General features: G+C 37.1%; 2 protein-coding genes across 2 annotated transcripts in view; one reads left to right on the top strand and one right to left on the bottom strand.

The window, feature by feature from the left end:
- Window positions 1-21518, bottom strand: part of TMIE (transmembrane inner ear) — a 113193-nt gene that overhangs the window by 82183 nt on the left and 9492 nt on the right. The window lies entirely within an intron of this gene.
- The window catches only part of ALS2CL (ALS2 C-terminal like), a 125936-nt gene that overhangs the window by 13380 nt on the left and 91038 nt on the right, over window positions 1-21518 (top strand). The window contains exon 2 of the mRNA XM_040431511.1: window positions 9596-9784. The gene's annotated coding sequence lies outside the window, so the exon portion shown is untranslated. The remainder of the gene's footprint in view (window positions 1-9595; window positions 9785-21518) is intronic.

The following is a 21518-nucleotide window of genomic DNA, read 5'->3' on the forward strand; positions in this document are numbered from 1 at the left end:
ACTGCTCCTATGTACAAGAATATAACTACTATAATACTGCTCCTATTTACAAGAATATACCTACTATAATACTGCTCCTATGTACAAGAATATAACTACTATAATACTGCTCCTATGTACAAGAATATAACTACTATAATACTGCCTCCTATGTACAAGAATATAACTACTATAATACTGCTCCTATATACAAGAATATAACTACTATAATACTGCTTTTATGTACAAGAATATAACTACTATAATACTGCCTCCTATGTACAAGAATATAACTACTATAATACTGCTCCTATATACAAGAATATAACTACTATAATACTTCTCCTATGTACAATAATATAACTACTATAATACTGCCTCCTATGTACAAGAATATAACTACTATAATACTGCTCCTATATACAAGAATATAACTACTATAATGCTGCCTCCTATGGACAAGAATATAACTACTATAATATTGCCTCCTATGTACAAGAATATAATTACTATAATACTGCTACTATGTACAAGAATATAACTACTATAATACTGCCTCCTATGTACAAGAATATAACTACTATAATACTGCTCCTATGTACAAGAATATAACTACTATAATACTGCTTCTATGTACAAGTATATAACTACTATAATACTGCATCCTATGTACAAGAATATAACTACTATAATACTGCCCCTATGTACAAGAATATAACTACTATAATACTGCCTCCCATCTACAAGAATATAACTACTATAATACTGCTCCTATGTACAAGAATATAACTACTATAATACTGCTCCTATGTACAGGAATATAACTACTATAATACTGCCTCCTATGTACAAGAATATAACTACTATAATACTGCCTCCTATGTACAAGAATATAACTACTATAATACTGCTCCTATATACAAGAATATAACTACTATAATACTTCTCCTATGTACAATAATATAACTACTATAATACTGCCTCCTATGTACAAGAATATAACTACTATAATACTGCTCCTATGTACAAGAATATAACTACTATAATACTGCTCCTATGTACAAGAATATAACTACTATAATACTGCTCCTATGTACAAGAATATAACTACTATAATACTGCTCCTATGTACAAGAATATAACTACTATAATACTGCCTCCTATGTACAAGAATATAACCACTATAATACTGCCTCCTATGTACAAGAATATAACTACTATAATACTGCTCCTATGTACAAGAATATAACTACTATAATACTGCCTCCTATGTACAAGAATATAACTACTATAATACTGCTTTTATGTACAAGAATATAACTACTATAATACTGCCTCCTATGTACAAGAATATAACTACTATAATACTGCTCCTATATACAAGAATATAACTACTATAATACTTCTCCTATGTACAAGAATATAACTACTATAATACTGCCTCCTATGTACAAGAATATAACTACTATAATACTGCTCCTATATACAAGAATATAACTACTATAATGCTGCCTCCTATGGACAAGAATATAACTACTATAATATTGCCTCCTATGTACAAGAATATAACTACTATAATACTGCTCCTATGTACAAGAATATAACTACTATAATACTGCTCCTATGTACAAGAATATAACTACTATAATACTGCTCCTATGTACAAGAATATAACTACTATAATACTGCTCCTATGTACAAGAATATACCTACTATAATACTGCTCCTATGTACAAGAATATAACTACTATAATACTGCTCCTATGTACAAGAATATAACTACTATAATACTGCTTCTATGTACAAGTATATAACTACTATAATACTGCATCCTATGTACAAGAATATAACTACTATAATACTGCCCCTATGTACAAGAATATAACTACTATAATACTGCCTCCCATCTACAAGAATATAACTACTATAATACTGCTCCTATGTACAAGAATATAACTACTATAATACTGCTCCTATGTACAGGAATATAACTACTATAATACTGCTCCTATGTACAAGAATATAACTACTATAATACTGCTCCTATGTACAAGAATATAACTACTATAATACTGCTCCTATGTACAAGAATATAACTACTATAATACTGCTCCTATATACAAGAATATAACTACTACAATACTGCTCCTATGTACAAGAATATAACTACTATAATACTGCCTCCTATGTACAAGAATATAACTACTATAATACTGCCTCCTATGTACAAGAATATAACTACTATAATACTGCCTCCTATGTACAAGAATATAACTACTATAATACTGCTCCTATGTACAGAAACATAACTACTATAATACTGCCTCCTATGTACAAGAATATAACTACTATAATACTGCTCCTATGTACAGAAACATAACTACTATAATACTGCTCCTATGTACAAGAATATATCTACTATAATACTGCTCCTATGTACAAGAATATAACTACTATAATACTGCCTCCTATGTACAAGAATATAACTGCTATAATACTGCCTCCTATGTACAAGAATATAACTACTATAATACTGCTCCTATGTACAGGAATATAACTACTATAATACTGCTCCTATGTACAAGAATATAACTACTATAATACTGCCTCCTGTGTACAAGAATATGACTACTAAAATACTGCTCCTATGTACAAGAATATAACTACTATAATACTGCCTCCTATGTACAAGAATATAACTACTATAATACTGCCTCCTATGTACAAGAATATAACTACTATAATACTGCTCCTATGTACAAGAATATAACTACTATAATACTGCCTCCTATGTACAAGAATATAACTACTATAATACTGCCTCCAATGTACAAGAATTTAACTACTATAATACTGCTCCTATGTACAAGAATATAACTACTATAATACTGCTCCTATGTACAAGAATATAACTACTATAATACTGCTCCTATGTACAAGAATATAACTACTATAATACTGCTCCTATGTACAAGAATATAACTACTATAATACTGCTCCTATGTACAAGAATATAACTACTATAATACTACTCCTATGTACAAGAACATAACTACTATAATACTGCTCCTATGTACAAGAACATAACTACTATAATACTGCTCCTATGTACAAGAATATAACTACTATAATACTGCTCCTATGTACAAGAACATAACTACTATAATACTGCTCCTATGTACAAGAATATAACTACTATAATACTGCTCCTATGTACAAGAATATAACTACTACAATACTGCTCCTATGTACAAGAATATAACTACTATAATACTGCCTCCTATGTACAAGAATATAACTACTATAATACTGCTCCTATGTACAAGAATATAACTACTATAATACTGCTCCTATGTACAAGAATATAACTACTATAATACTGCTCCTATGTACAAGAATATAACTACTATAATACTGCCTCCTATGTACAAGAATATAACCACTATAATACTGCCTCCTATGTACAAGAATATAACTACTATAATACTGCTCCTATGTACAAGAATATAACTACTATAATACTGCTCCTATGTACAAGAATATAACTACTATAATACTGCCTCCTATGTACAAGAATATAACTACTATAATACTGCTTTTATGTACAAGAATATAACTACTATAATACTGCCTCCTATGTACAAGAATATAACTACTATAATACTGCTCCTATATACAAGAATATAACTACTATAATACTTCTCCTATGTACAATAATATAACTACTATAATACTGCCTCCTATGTACAAGAATATAACTACTATAATACTGCTCCTATATACAAGAATATAACTACTATAATGCTGCCTCCTATGGACAAGAATATAACTACTATAATATTGCCTCCTATGTACAAGAATATAACTACTATAATACTGCTCCTATGTACAAGAATATAACTACTATAATACTGCTCCTATGTACAAGAATATAACTACTATAATACTGCTCCTATGTACAAGAATATAACTACTATAATACTGCTCCTATTTACAAGAATATACCTACTATAATACTGCTCCTATGTACAAGAATATAACTACTATAATACTGCTCCTATGTACAAGAATATAACTACTATAATACTGCCTCCTATGTACAAGAATATAACTACTATAATACTGCTCCTATATACAAGAATATAACTACTATAATACTGCTTTTATGTACAAGAATATAACTACTATAATACTGCCTCCTATGTACAAGAATATAACTACTATAATACTGCTCCTATATACAAGAATATAACTACTATAATACTTCTCCTATGTACAATAATATAACTACTATAATACTGCCTCCTATGTACAAGAATATAACTACTATAATACTGCTCCTATATACAAGAATATAACTACTATAATGCTGCCTCCTATGGACAAGAATATAACTACTATAATATTGCCTCCTATGTACAAGAATATAATTACTATAATACTGCTACTATGTACAAGAATATAACTACTATAATACTGCCTCCTATGTACAAGAATATAACTACTATAATACTGCTCCTATGTACAAGAATATAACTACTATAATACTGCTTCTATGTACAAGTATATAACTACTATAATACTGCATCCTATGTACAAGAATATAACTACTATAATACTGCCCCTATGTACAAGAATATAACTACTATAATACTGCCTCCCATCTACAAGAATATAACTACTATAATACTGCTCCTATGTACAAGAATATAACTACTATAATACTGCTCCTATGTACAGGAATATAACTACTATAATACTGCCTCCTATGTACAAGAATATAACTACTATAATACTGCCTCCTATGTACAAGAATATAACTACTATAATACTGCTCCTATATACAAGAATATAACTACTATAATACTTCTCCTATGTACAATAATATAACTACTATAATACTGCCTCCTATGTACAAGAATATAACTACTATAATACTGCTCCTATGTACAAGAATATAACTACTATAATACTGCTCCTATGTACAAGAATATAACTACTATAATACTGCTCCTATGTACAAGAATATAATTACTATAATACTGCTCCTATGTACAAGAATATAACTACTATAATACTGCCTCCTATGTACAAGAATATAACCACTATAATACTGCCTCCTATGTACAAGAATATAACTACTATAATACTGCTCCTATGTACAAGAATATAACTACTATAATACTGCCTCCTATGTACAAGAATATAACTACTATAATACTGCTTTTATGTACAAGAATATAACTACTATAATACTGCCTCCTATGTACAAGAATATAACTACTATAATACTGCTCCTATATACAAGAATATAACTACTATAATACTTCTCCTATGTACAATAATATAACTACTATAATACTGCCTCCTATGTACAAGAATATAACTACTATAATACTGCTCCTATATACAAGAATATAACTACTATAATGCTGCCTCCTATGGACAAGAATATAACTACTATAATATTGCCTCCTATGTACAAGAATATAACTACTATAATACTGCTCCTATGTACAAGAATATAACTACTATAATACTGCTCCTATGTACAAGAATATAACTACTATAATACTGCTCCTATGTACAAGAATATAACTACTATAATACTGCTCCTATGTACAAGAATATACCTACTATAATACTGCTCCTATGTACAAGAATATAACTACTATAATACTGCTCCTATGTACAAGAATATAACTACTATAATACTGCTTCTATGTACAAGTATATAACTACTATAATACTGCATCCTATGTACAAGAATATAACTACTATAATACTGCCCCTATGTACAAGAATATAACTACTATAATACTGCCTCCCATCTACAAGAATATAACTACTATAATACTGCTCCTATGTACAAGAATATAACTACTATAATACTGCTCCTATGTACAGGAATATAACTACTATAATACTGCTCCTATGTACAAGAATATAACTACTATAATACTGCTCCTATGTACAAGAATATAACTACTATAATACTGCTCCTATGTACAAGAATATAACTACTATAATACTGCTCCTATATACAAGAATATAACTACTACAATACTGCTCCTATGTACAAGAATATAACTACTATAATACTGCCTCCTATGTACAAGAATATAACTACTATAATACTGCCTCCTATGTACAAGAATATAACTACTATAATACTGCCTCCTATGTACAAGAATATAACTACTATAATACTGCTCCTATGTACAGAAACATAACTACTATAATACTGCCTCCTATGTACAAGAATATAACTACTATAATACTGCTCCTATGTACAGAAACATAACTACTATAATACTGCTCCTATGTACAAGAATATATCTACTATAATACTGCTCCTATGTACAAGAATATAACTACTATAATACTGCCTCCTATGTACAAGAATATAACTGCTATAATACTGCCTCCTATGTACAAGAATATAACTACTATAATACTGCTCCTATGTACAGGAATATAACTACTATAATACTGCTCCTATGTACAAGAATATAACTACTATAATACTGCCTCCTGTGTACAAGAATATGACTACTAAAATACTGCTCCTATGTACAAGAATATAACTACTATAATACTGCCTCCTATGTACAAGAATATAACTACTATAATACTGCCTCCTATGTACAAGAATATAACTACTATAATACTGCTCCTATGTACAAGAATATAACTACTATAATACTGCCTCCTATGTACAAGAATATAACTACTATAATACTGCCTCCAATGTACAAGAATTTAACTACTATAATACTGCTCCTATGTACAAGAATATAACTACTATAATACTGCTCCTATGTACAAGAATATAACTACTATAATACTGCTCCTATGTACAAGAATATAACTACTATAATACTGCTCCTATGTACAAGAATATAACTACTATAATACTGCTCCTATGTACAAGAATATAACTACTATAATACTACTCCTATGTACAAGAACATAACTACTATAATACTGCTCCTATGTACAAGAACATAACTACTATAATACTGCTCCTATGTACAAGAATATAACTACTATAATACTGCTCCTATGTACAAGAACATAACTACTATAATACTGCTCCTATGTACAAGAATATAACTACTATAATACTGCTCCTATGTACAAGAATATAACTACTACAATACTGCTCCTATGTACAAGAATATAACTACTATAATACTGCCTCCTATGTACAAGAATATAACTACTATAATACTGCTCCTATGTACAAGAATATAACTACTATAATACTGCTCCTATGTACAAGAATATAACTACTATAATACTACTCCTATGTACAAGAACATAACTACTATAATACTGCTCCTATGTACAAGAACATAACTACTATAATACTGCAAGCTGCATGTGTTCAAAATGGCTAAATGGTATAGAAAAGGGAAATGAAATACTTCAGTTACAGACGTCATCATGTGTGAGTCACAATACTATCAGTACTGCATGGTCAGCAGAGCGGCTATATACCATTTTCTGACAATGTACGATCGGATGTATGGTGGTGGAATTGGTCTTTATGCAGTTTTTCTTCAGTCACAATCTGTCTAGTAGCAATATTGGCCTTGCTACAAATGTTACATATTTTGGTTAGTTGATTGTATTCTGTATCTGTCCTGTTCTAGCTTATTTCCTATTCATAAACTATATGTATTTCTTTAAAAAAAAAAGAAGGGGAGACAAATATCTTCAATACAGGATGTAACTCAGTACAGGATAAGTAATGTATGTACACAGTGACTGCACCAGCAGAATAGTGAGTGCAGCTCTGGGGTATAATACAGGATGTAACTCAGGATCAGTACAGGATAAGTAATGTATGTACACAGTGACTGCACCAGCAGAATAGTGAGTGCAGCTCTGGAGTATAATACAGGATGTAACTCAGGATCAGTACAGGATAAGTAATGTATGTACACAGTGACTCCACCAGCAGAATAGTGAGTACAGCTCTGGAGTATAATACAGGATGTAACTCAGGATCAGTACAGGATAAGTAATGTATGTACACAGTGACTGCACCAGCAGAATAGTGAGTGCAGCTCTGGAGTATAATACAGGATGTAACTCAGGATCAGTACAGGATAAGTAATGTATGTACACAGTGACTGCACCAGCAGAATAGTGAGTTCAGCTCTGGGGTATAATACAGGATGTTACTCAGGATCAGTACAGGATAAGTAATGTATGTACACAGTGACTGCACCAGCAGAATAGTGAGTGAAGCTCTGGAATATAATACAGGATGTAAGTCAGGATCAGTACAAGATAAGTAATGTATGTACACAGTGACTGCACCAGCAGAATAGTGAGTGCAGCTCTGGAGTATAATACTGGATGTAACTCAGGATCAGTACAGGATAAGTAATGTATGTACACAGTGACTGCACCAGCAGAATAGTGAGTGCAGCTCTGGGGTATAATACAGGATGTAACTCAGGATCAGTACAGGATAAGTAATGTATGTACACAGTGACTGCACCAGCAGAATAGTGAGTGCAGCTCTGGAGTATAATACAGGATGTAACTCAGGATCAGTACAGGATAAGTAATGTATGTACACAGTGACTGCACCAGCAGAATAGTGAGTCCAGCTCTGGGGTACAATACAGGATGTAACTCAGTACAGGATAAGTAATGTATGTACACAGTGACTACACCAGCAGAATAGTGAGTGCAGCTCTGGAGTATAATACAGGATGTAACTCAGGATCAGTACAGGATAAGTAATGTATGTACACAGTGACTGCACCAGCAGAATAGTGAGCACAGTTCTGGGGTATAATACAGGATCTAACTGAGGATCAGTACAGGATAAGTAATGTATGTACACAGTGACTGCACTGGCAGAATAGTGAGTGCAGCTCTGGGGTATAATACAGGATGTAACTCAGGATCAGTACAGGATAAGTAATGTAATGTACACAGTGACTGCACCAGCAGAATAGTGAGTGCAGCTCTGGAGTATAATACAGGATGTAACTCAGGGTCAGTACAGGATAAGTAATGTATGTACACAGTGACTGCACCAGCAGAATAGTGAGTGCAGCTCTGGGGTATAATACAGGATGTAACTCAGGATCAGTACAGGATAAGTAATGTAATGTACACAGTGACTGCACCAGCAGAATAGTGAGTGCAGCTCTGGAGTATAATACAGGATGTAACTGAGGATCAGTACAGGGTAAGTAATGTATGTACACAGTGACTGCACCAGCAGAATAGTGAGTGCAGCTCTGGAGTATAATACAGGATGTAACTCAGGATCAGTACAGGATAAGTAATGTATGTACACAGTGACTGCACCAGCAGAATAGTGAGTGCAGCTCTGCAGTATAATACAAGATGGAACTGAGAATCTGAGAAGAACGAGGATTCACTACATTTAGAGGCAATAAACACAGTATGGGAAGCAGAGAGAAGTTTCTGGATTAATGATTTAATGTAAAGTAAATTCAGGTTCAATTTAAAAAGAAATTTATTTTTTATATTCTGCTGTCCGTCAGTCGCCGCTCCTGAACTTTTGCTTATTTGACACGGTCATGTGTATTTCACGCTGCTAATTTTCTGTCTGTTGTCACAGATTTTGTAACCCAGCGTCCGGCCTGCGGAGATCACTTCCTAACCCCAGTGACGGCGATCTGCTGACTCAATGTTTCCTTTCTTCCAGTTTGTAAGGACACAAATTCTCATGTCAAATATTCTCAGAAGAAACCAAAATATATCACAAAATCACATCACAGAGCAGGAAATCTTCACTGCGGAATATGAGGTAAACCTTCAATCACATCTTCTACTATGCTGGTATAACCTGGGCATCTCCTGTATATAATTATATATGTACAGCTGGTGTAACCTGGGCATCTCCTGTATATAATTATATATGTACAGCTGGTATAACCTGGGCATCTCCTGTATATAATTATATATGTACAGCTGGTATAAGTTATACATCTTCTTGTATATAGTGATATGGAGCATGCTGGTATAACCTGGGTATCTCCTGTATATAATTATATATGTACAGCTGGTATAACCTGGGTATATCCTGTATATAATTATATATGTACAGCTGGTATAAGTTATACATCTTCTGTATATAGTGATATGGAGCATGCTGGTATAACCTGGGTATCTCCTGTATATAATTATATATGTACAGCTGGTATAACCTAGGTATCTCCTGTATATAATTATATATGTACAGCTGGTATAACCTGGGCATCTCCTGTATATAATTATATATGTACAGCTGGTATAAGTTATACATCTTCTTGTATACAGTGATATGGACCATGCTGGTATAACCTGGGCATCTCCTGTATATAATTATATATGTACAGCTGGTGTAACCTGGGCATCTCCTGTATATAATTATATATGTACAGCTGGTATAACCTGGGCATCTCCTGTATATAATTATATATGTACAGCTGGTATAAGTTATACATCTTTTTGTATATAGTGATATGGAGCATGCTGGTATAACCTGGGTATCTCCTGTATATAATTATATATGTACAGCTGGTGAACCTGGGCTTCTCCTGTATATAATTATATATGTACAGCTGGTATAAGTTATACATCTTCTTGTATATAGTGATATGGACCATGCTGGTGTAACCTGGGCTTCTCCTGTATATAATTATATATGTACAGCTGGTATAACCTGGGTATATCCTGTATATAATTATATATGTACAGCTGGTATAAGTTATACATCTTCTGTATATAGTGATATGGACCATGCTGGTATAACCTAGGTATCTCCTGTATATAATTATATATGTACAGCTGGTATAACCTGGGCATCTCCTGTATATAATTATATATGTACAGCTGGTATAAGTTATACATCTTCTTGTATACAGTGATATGGACCATGCTGGTATAACCTGGGCATCTCCTGTATATAATTATATATGTACAGCTGGTATAACCTGGGCATCTCTTGTATATAATTATATATGTACAGCTGGTATAAGTTATACATCTTCTGTATATAGTGATATGGACCATGCTGGTATAACCTAGGTATCTCCTGTATATAATTATATATGTACAGCTGGTATAACCTGGGCATCTCCTGTATATAATTATATATGTACAGCTGGTATAAGTTATACATCTTCTTGTATACAGTGATATGGACCATGCTGGTATAACCTGGGCATCTCCTGTATATAATTATATATGTACAGCTGGTATAACCTGGGTATCTCCTGTATATATGTCACGACCTTGCTCATGGTCGTGACTCCTGGACCCACATGCTGTTGCCGCGGTCTGGTCTTGTTGTCAATCACAGGTGAGGGCTGAAGTATGTGGCCTCACGTGTGGTTGCCGCTGGCAACATGATGTTAGTCACAGTATAGCAGCCTGAGCTGTTGCTAGGCAGCTTGCTGTTTAGGGCATGCGGTTGCTCCTGGCAACCTGTCTTTGTAGGTGTGCCTTTTGTCTGTATGGTGTGCACTTTCCTTTTGTGTTGTGCACAAGGTTTATGTATGTGTGCACTTTGACACTTCCCTTCACTTGCGGTTGTTCCCGGCAACGTGTGGTGTTGTGTGCATGTGGTGGCAGTGTCTCGGCCTGCTGGCTGGTTCCCAGGACATGGCTGCCACGCATGCCTTTGCCGGCGGTAACAGGTGGAGTGTGGTGTTTATTTGTCCTTTTCCCTTTAAGTGGTTTCACTTCCCTGGTTGGTGTTGGAAGGGTTAATTCCCTTTCCAGTCTGTGTCTGTGTGGGTGTGGCCATTTCACCTGTAGCTGAGGGGTACTCCAGTCTTGTTGTAGCTGGAGTCATCCTCCTGGTCTCTTATACCATCTGCCAGTGAGGGCCACCCTTGTGGTCATAAATATTATGTCACAATGTTACTTTATATGTCTAGTGGTGTCTATTCTTACTGCAGCTATGGATCTGGGTTCCTGTGTGTTATTGTGTGTGCTGTGTCATTTTATGTTTGGTTTTGACATCAGCAGTTGAGCACGGGATCCAGTCAGTGTGTCTGTGGCAGGTAGGTGTGGAAGTCATTTCACTCACCTGCCATATCCATAGGCTGTTTATGTTTCTCTTCCCTTGCAGCTTGGCCAGTTTAGACTCCTGTTCGTCCGTGTCCAGGAGGAACAGGTTGTCTTACTCAGCTCCTAGTTCAGGGATCCTTTGAGGGCTAGTAGGGACCCGAGGTGCCTGAGTATGAGCCCTCCTACCATCTGGGTTGGCTCATACAGCTAGGAGTCAGGGTCAGAGTTAGGGACGCATAGGAGGTGACCTGCTGCCTAATTCTGTTGTCCTGGTCAAGCAGCTTCCCTTTACGTTTAACATCACACGGATGAGGGTTTCCCCCACTCTCATCCTTGACAATATAATTATATATGTACAGCTGGTATAAGTTATACATCTTCTGTATATAGTTATATGGACCATGCTGGTATAACCTGGGCATCTCCTGTATATAATTATAGATGTACAGCTGGTATAAGTTATACATCTCCTTGTATATAGTGATATGGACCATGCTGGTATAACCTGGGCATCTCCTGTATATAATTATATATGTACAGCTGGTATAACCTGGGTATCTCCTGTATATAATTATATATGTACAGCTGGTATAAGTTATACATCTTCTTGTATATAGTGATATGGACCATGCTGGTATAACCTGGGTATCTCCTGTATATAATTATATATGTACAGCTGGTATAAGTTATACATCTTCTTGTATACAGTGATATGGACCATGCTGGTATAACCTGGGCATCTCCTGTATATAATTATATATGTACAGCTGGTATAAGTTATACATCTTCTTGTATATAGTGATATGGAGCATGCTGGTATAACCTGGGCATCTCCTGTATATAATTATATATGTACAGCTGGTATAAGTTATACATTTTCTTGTATATAGTGATATGGAGCATGCTGGTATAACCTGGGCATCTCCTGTATATAATTATATATGTACAGCTGGTATAAGTTATACATCTTCTTGTATATAGTGATATGGACCATGCTGGTATAACCTGGGTATCTCCTGTATATAATTATATATGTACAGCTGGTATAAGTTATACATCTTCTGTATATAGTGATATGGAGCATGCTGGTATAACCTGGGCATCTCCTGTATATAATTATATATGTACAGCTGGTATAACCTGGGCATCTCCTGTATATAATTATATATGTACAGCTGGTATAAGTTATACATTTTCTTCTATATAGATGTAGAAATATTCATAGTAGAAATCCGCTCTCATCAGACTTTGTGTAAGGACAGGCAAATCTCTCAACCGCAGTCAGAGTCAGACACAGGTGTTACCATGTTGAGTTCTGAGCAACTGCGGTTTAGATTTTTACCTTTCCTTACACAAAATCTGATGAGAGCGGATTTCTACTATGAATATTTCTACAACAGATGGCGAGCCAGGCAGGAGGTGCTTGTAGTTCTGTGCCAAAAGTATTGGGACAATTCCTAGAAATTGGTACCAGTGTTTTGTTTTCTTGTGCAATGTAAAGTATTTTTAAAGAAGTTGCAAAGTTGAAGGACACGGCGGCCATTCTTCAAGCTATGCAGGGATCTACTGACCCATGGCTGCAGGCTCAGAATTGTGTAGCAAACCTGATCGGTACCAGAAAATGGCGCAAAAGGAATGGCAAGTATGCTCTGATATTTATCCGCTATCCACCCAGCAGCAAAAATCAGAGCATACTTGCCATTCCTTTTGCGCCATTTTCTGGTACCGATCAGGTTTGCTACACAATTCTGAGCCTGCAGCCATGGGTCAGTAGATCCCTGCATAGCTTGAAGAATGGCCGCCGTGTCCTTCAACTTTGCAACTTCTTTAACCCCTTAGGGACCCATGACGTATCGGTACAGCATGGTTCCCGAGTCCTTATGGGCCCATGACGTATCGGTACATCATGTGTTGTTCCGATCACCGCCGCCCGATGGGCGGTGATCGGAATAAGGTGCCTGCTCAAATCATTGAGCAGGCACCTCGGCTAAATGCGCGGGGGGGTCCTGTGATCTCACAGGCCCCCTGGATCTCACAGGCCAGAAGCTGTATGAGTAATACACACAGTATTACTCATACAGCCAATGCATTCCAATACAGAAGTATTGGAATGGATTGTAAAGGAATATACCCCCAAAAGTTCAAGTCCCAAAGTGGGAAAAAAAAAAAGTGAAAAAAAAGTTGAAAAAATAAAGTCCCCCCCCCCAAAAAGTAAAAGTTTTAAGTAAAAATAAACAAAAACATAATTTTCCCCAAATAAAGTAAAAAAAAATTGGTAAAAAATAGGGGAAAAAAATAAATATACATATTAGGTATCGCCGCGTCCGTATTGACCGGCTCTATAAACATATCACATGACCTATCCCCTCAGATGAACACCGTAAAAAAACTGTGCTAAATAAACCATTTTTTTGTCACCTTACATCACAAAAAGTACAACCGTCACCTCATCCCGCAAAAAATGAGCCCCTGAGACAATCGCCCAAAAAATAAAAAAACTATGCTCAGAATATGGAGACACTAAAACATATTTTTTTGGGTTTTAAAAAAGCTGTTATTGTGTATAACTTACATAAATAAAAAAAAGTACACATATTTGGTATCGCAGCGTTCGTATCGACCGGCTCTATAAAAATATCACATGACCTAACTTCTCAGATGAACACCGTAAAAAATAAAAAATAAAAACTGTGCTAAATAAACCATTTTTTGTCACCTTACATCACAAAAAGTGTGATAGCAAGCGATCAAAAAGTCACACGCACCCCAAAATAGTGCCAATCAAACCACCATCTCATACCGCAAAGAATTAGACCCTACCTAAGATAATCGCCTAAAAAATGAAAAAACTATGGCTCTCAGAATATGGAGACACTAAAACATGATTTTTTTTTTGTTTCAAAAATGATATTATTGTGTAAAACTTACATAAATAAAAAAAAGTATACATATTAGGTATCGCCGCGTCCATATCGACCGGCTCTATAAAAATATCACATGACCTCACCCCTCAAATGAACACCGTAAAAAATGTAAAATAAAAACTGTGCTAAATAAACAATTTTTTGCCACCTTACATCATAAAAAGGGTAATAGCAAGCGATCAAAAAGTCACACGCACCCTAAAATAGTGCCAATAAAACCGTCATCTCATCCCGCAAAGATCATACCCTACCCAAGGTAATCGCCCAAAAACTGAAAAAATTATGGCTCTCAGACTATGGAGACACTAAAACATGATTTTTTTTGCTTCAAAAATGAAATCATTGTGTAAAACTTACATAAATAAAAAAAAGTATACATATTAGGTATTGCCGCATCCATGACAACCTGGTCTATAAAAATATCACATGATCTAACCTGTCAGATAAATTTTGTAAATAACAAAAAATAAAAACTGTGCCAAAACAGCTATTTCTTGTTATCTTGCCTCACAAAAAGTGTAATATAGTGCAACCAAAAATCATATGTACCCTAAACTAGTACCAACAATACTGCCACCCTATCCCGTAGTTTCTAAAATGGGGCCACTTTTTTGGAGTTTCTACTCTAGGGGTGCATCAGGGGGACTTCAAATGGGACATGGTGTAAAAAAAAAACAGTCCAGCAAAATCTGCCTTCCAAAAACCATACGGCATTCATTTCCTTCTGCGCCCTGCCGTGCGCCCGTACAGCTGTTTACGACCACATATGGGGTGTTTCTGTAAACTACAGAATCAGGGCCATAAATATTGAGTTTTGTTTGGCTGTCAACCCTTGCTTTGTAAAAGTAAAAAAAATATTAAAATGGAAAATCTGCCAAAAAAGGGAAATTTTGAAATTGTATCTCTATTTTCCATTAATTCTTGTGGAACACCTAAAGGGTTAATGACGTTTGTAAAATCAGTTATGAATACCTTGAGGGGTGTAGCTTCTTAGATGGGGTCACTTTTATGGAGTTTCTACTCTAGGGGTGCATCAGGGGGGCTTCAAATGGGACATGGTGTCAAAAAAACTGTCCAGCAAAATCTGCCTTCCAAAAACCGTATGGCATTCCTTTCCTTCTGCGTCCTGCCGTGTGCCGGTACAGCAGTTTACGACCACATATGGGGTGTTTCTGTAAACTACAGAATCAGGGCCATAAATATTGAGTTTTGTTTGGCTGTTAACCCTTGCTTTGTAAAAGTAAAAAAAAAAATACAGTATTAAAATGAAAAATCTGCCAAAAAAGGGAAATTTTGAAATTGTATCTCTATTTTCCATTAATTCTTGTGGAACACCTAAAGGGTTAATAAAGCTTGTAAAATCAGTTTTGAATACCTTGAGGGGTGTAGTTTCTAAAATGGGGTCACTTTTATGGAGTTTCTACTCTAGGGGTGCATCAGGGGGGCTTGAAATGGGACATGGTGTCAAAAAAAACAGTCCAGCAAAATCAGCCTTCCAAAAACCGTATGGCTTTCCTTTCCTTCTGCGCCCTGCCGTGTGACCGTACAGCAGTTTACGACCAAATATGGGGTGTTTCTGTAAATTACAGAATCAGGGCCATAAATATTGAGTTTGGTTTGGCTGTTAAACCTTGCTTTGTAACTGGAAAAAAATTATTAAAATGGAAAATCTGCCAAAAAAGGGAAATTTTGAAATTGTATCTCTATTTTCCATTAATTCTTGTGGAACACCTAAAGGGTTAACAAAGTTTGTAAAATCAGTTTTGAATACCTTGAGGGGTGTAGTTTATAGAATGGGGTCATTTTTGGGTGGTTTCTATTATGTAAGCCTCGCCAAGTGACTTCCGACCTGAACTTGTCCCTAAAAATTGGGTTTTTGAAAATTTCAGAAAAATTTCAAGATTTGCTTCTAAACTTCTAAGCCTTTTAACATCCCCAAAATGATCCAAACATGAAGTAGACATATGAGGAATGTAAAGTAATAACTATTTTTGGAGGTATTACTATGTATTATAGAAGTAGAGAAATTGAAATTTGGAAATTTGCAATTTTTTACAAATTTTGGGTAAATTTGGTATTTTTTAATAAATAAAAATGAATTTTTTTGACTTCATTTTACCAGTGTCATGAAGTACAATATGTGACGAAAAAACAATCTCAGAATAGCCAGCATAAGTCAAAGCGTTTTAAAGTTATCAGCACTTAAAGTGACACTGGTCAGATTTGCAAAAAATGGCCAAGTCAGGAAGGTGAAATAGTGCCGAGTCCTTAAGGGGTTAAAATTGCTTTCCATTGCACAGGAATACAAACACAATGGTTGCTACAAAAAAACACAAAAAAATACTGGTACCGATTTCTAGGAGTTGTCCCAATACTTTTGGCACAGAACCTTTCTACACTGTAGTACCCGTATTAATTATGCCAAACAAGTCTACAATTCAGTGTAACAGCCACAGATATACAAACATTAAGCAGAATCATCAACTATAGGACGATTTCACCGCTAAACTGCCACTAATGTTCACACAATGATTCCTGTATCAGACTGGTCACTGAGCTATACCATAACCGAATACTCCACTGATATCCAGCACAAAATCAAACTGTACATAGAAAGGTTACAAAGAGGCAAGATAATTATTCTGGACAAAACTGACATTTGAGGCAAAAACAACCAAATCGCTTTCCATAGACACCAAAACTAAATGAATTCCTTGTTAAAACCTGCAGCACCAACTCAGCAAGATGTCTGCCAAAGCACATGGTCTTCACACCACACAAAGGAAATTAAAGATGGCCGACAAAACCACATGGCCTGACATACACAAAGGAAAATAAAATGGCCGACAAAACCACATGGCCTGACGCACAAAGGAAGACAAGATAGTATCTACAATATCCAGCAATAGGAAAACCAAACTAAACAAAACAGTTTCTTTATTCCCTGTTCCCCACCCCCGAAACCAGAACAAACCTCCACTCTGCGGGTGATTTACAGGCTAACAATATAAAAATACTCTTTAAATGCTGTCCCTAATGTACTGCTCAGCACACACATACTCAGATCCACCAAAAACTACACAACGGAAAAGCACTTACCTTATCCTTACACAAATAGAGCGGAAAATGTTCTTTTAACAAGCAGAAATTTTCTCTGACGCAGCAGACAAAACTACAGTTTACTATTCTCTCCCTTTTACCTGCTGTGCAGAGAAAAAAATCTGTTGAATCCTTCCAAGCTCGCCACCTGAAATAGAAATATTAATAGTAGAAATCCGCTCGCATCAGACTTTGTGTAAGGAAAGGTAAATCTCCCAACCGCAGTCAGTCAGACACAGGTGTTACCATGTTGAGTTCTTCTGAGCAACTGGCCTTCCCCCCGCCCAGTCTGTACACTTTATTGTTTACTCAAAAAAGGTGTAACAATAGAAAAGGGGCCGGCCCATCACCCGACCACTTACTCCATGTAACAAGGATGCAGGAAGTGATGACATACAGGAAGTGATGACAAACAGGAAGTGATGACATACAGGAAGTGATGTCATAGGAAGACAAGACACCATAATTTAGAATAACATAGCCAACAAACACATGTATACTATAACCTACCATTACCACTGGCGTTAACGTTATCCAGCCGTGCTCAGTGATCAATGCCAGATAAAATTACTATGATCCTCATGCATGTTTATTTACAGGACAACGTCATTATCTCCAGCGGCTGATCAGGCGCACTAGAGACAACAAACGCGCGTTCCTTTCATATATAGTTCTCTTAACAAATGCATCCACGCCAAGCCAATAAATCTGCGTCTTGCGCGGGGGCCCTAGCCGGCGTCCATGCATCAGCCAACAAAACACTGCTCTGCTGAACACATCAGTCTCCTCCGGCCCACAGCCCAGTGTTTAGCACATGGACCATTCGCCGACGGAGACCTCTGCGCCCAGCAGCTGTGACAGGACATACACGGGATTCGGGAAGATATCCCCTCCAATGGTTTACCCTGACACTGAGAGACATGATGACAATACACAATATATTAAATACACATCCTAATAAAATTTCCACAACATAGATAATGTCCTATTCTAGGCATTTCTATAATGAGCCGTCCGTTCTGCAAATTGCGGAAGGCACGCGGGCGGCATCCGTGTCTTGTGGACCACAAAACGCGGCACATTCGTGTGAACGAGCCCTTAGCGGTAGATATCACATCGCTGTTCTGGTCTCTTTTCTCCAGTTAAAAAAAGAAAAAAATATATTACCCCCAAAAATGTCATCACTGTAAAAACATCATCTCGGCTCCCGTCCCGGCCTCTCACCGCTCCATCACTGTAATCTGTACGGCACGGTGAGCGCAATAATAACATCCAGAGGTGGAGTTTCTGGTTATTTTCATCCCCCCCCCCCAATATGTTTTGTGTATCCCACGTGGTGGCAATAATAAAAAATAAAACTTATTTTGTAAAAATAAAAATTCACCAGGTGACGTTGAAGGAAATATGAAGACGTTTCGGCTCTAAGGCTGGGTTCAGACCTGAGCGTCTTTGATATGCGCGTTTAACGCGCGTTTTTGACGCGCGTTTTTGACGAGCGTTTTTTGCAATAGTAAACGTGCGTTTGACGCGCGTTTGTGTGATTGACTGCAATGTCCTATGGCCACAAACGCGCGTCAAAACGCCCCAAAGAAGCTCAAGTACTTGTTTGAGCGTAGGGCGTTTTACAGCGCGTTTTTCAGCGCTGTAAAACGCTCAAGTGAGAACCAGGGCCATAGGGAAGCATTGGTTTTCATGTGTTGAGCGTTTTACAGCGCGTTTGAACGCGCTGTAAAACGCTCAAGTGTGAACCCAGCCTTAGAAGGCAGAGAGGAAAAAATCGCTGCATCTTGAAGGCTGACAATACGCGGTGTCTCCTTCACCCCTTGTCCCAGCAACGTTCAGCGCTTACCAGGTGTGAATGACCCCCATAATACTACTCCCCCCATCCTCCAGCTCTATATAACGGTCACAGTTATAATTACCGATTATGTTCATCCTACAACAAACTAATATAATAGCTTCATAACCGCCATCACCGTGAATCGTCGCCCTTGTCCCTGTAAGGGTTAATATTTGCCACTTCCACACAGTTTGTTTTATTGTGTCCGCTGGGAGTCGTAATTTAGTAAATAATGTGCAGATGATTATTTTGGGACTGCTTTATAAAGAGGAGGAGGACAGAGGGGCTTTGTCTGGGACAGGCGTCCTTTGTGTGTCTGTCTGAGCCTCAGGGAATCTAATTCCGGGCCACAGTTGTGACTTTCACTGCTATTTGTGTGAACGGCTCAATATAGTCCTGGGGGGGGGGGAGGGGGACAGCATGGAGCTCCCAGCGCCTCACACAACGCAGATCATAATCTTACAGGACTTCCTGGATAATGAATAGAATGCTAGAACTACAGTGCAGACTGACACGGGCGGAGGGACCCATAGCTATGCTTTCTGAATCATAAACAAAATGCCACAACTTCATTTTAGACTGACACACAGAGAAGCCAAGAACAAATGGGTTAATATGGGATGTAGTATCATTCTATAGAATGATGGGTGGTGACTCCCTTGGGTGCTGTAATGGCATCCGCTGTGAGCCGGAGGTAGAACTTGATATCAGATCTGTTCAAGGGCCCCTACGACCATCACAGTTCACTGGTAATACTGTGGAGAGGGGCCCCTTAGGCACCCGGGCCCTTGTGTGTCTGCACCCCCTGTAACAGCATCTGAGCTGTGAGCAGTACATAGAGACAGCTGCTGGGGGCCCTAGGAAAAATGGGCCACAGTCCCCTCCTGTGTTGTGATCTTGTGATGACAGGTTTCCTGGGCAGTGCAATGACGCATATATGGCTGTTGGGGCCCCACTGGAGGACATGATTGTGGGGGCCCTTCCTCCATCTGTACAGAACATTTGCACGTCCCCTATAGTAATTCTATACCGGGGTGATCTGCCGCCTCTGGAGCACCCTTCTGACCCTAAAGGGTGTGAGAGCAGACATATGTCAGCATAACTTCACACTGGCCCTCAGGGGCCCATGTTTGGCCATATGCAGAGGGAAGCCTCTGGCACTTACAGGGTAAACTCTGCCTGCACATTCCTGCTAGGAGGAGGGCGAGCTGGAGGGTGAGGGGTGAGAGCAGGCTGGGTGCACAGAGCCTGAACAGGAGAGGAGGAGAAGCTGCAGCCTGGAGGGTGAGCCCGGGTGTTACATTGTATCTGTGGGGGTTACAGAGGGTGAGAACCGAGTGTTACATTGTATCTGTGGGGGATACAGAGAGTAAGAACCGAGTGTTACATTGTATGTGAGGGGGTTACAGGTGGCAACAATGTACAGAGGGTGAGCCCGGGTGTTAAGTTGTATCTGTTGGGGATACAGAGGGTGAGAACCGAGTGTTACATTGTATCTGTGGGGGATACAGAGAGTAAGAACCGAGTGTTACATTGTATGTGAGGGGGTTACAGGTGGCAACAATGTACAGAGGGTGAGCCCCAGGTGTTACATTGTATCTGTAGGGGTTACAGAGGGTGAG

Source organism: Bufo bufo, chromosome 5 (assembly GCF_905171765.1).
Source record: "Bufo bufo chromosome 5, aBufBuf1.1, whole genome shotgun sequence".
Lineage (NCBI taxonomy): Eukaryota > Metazoa > Chordata > Amphibia > Anura > Bufonidae > Bufo > Bufo bufo.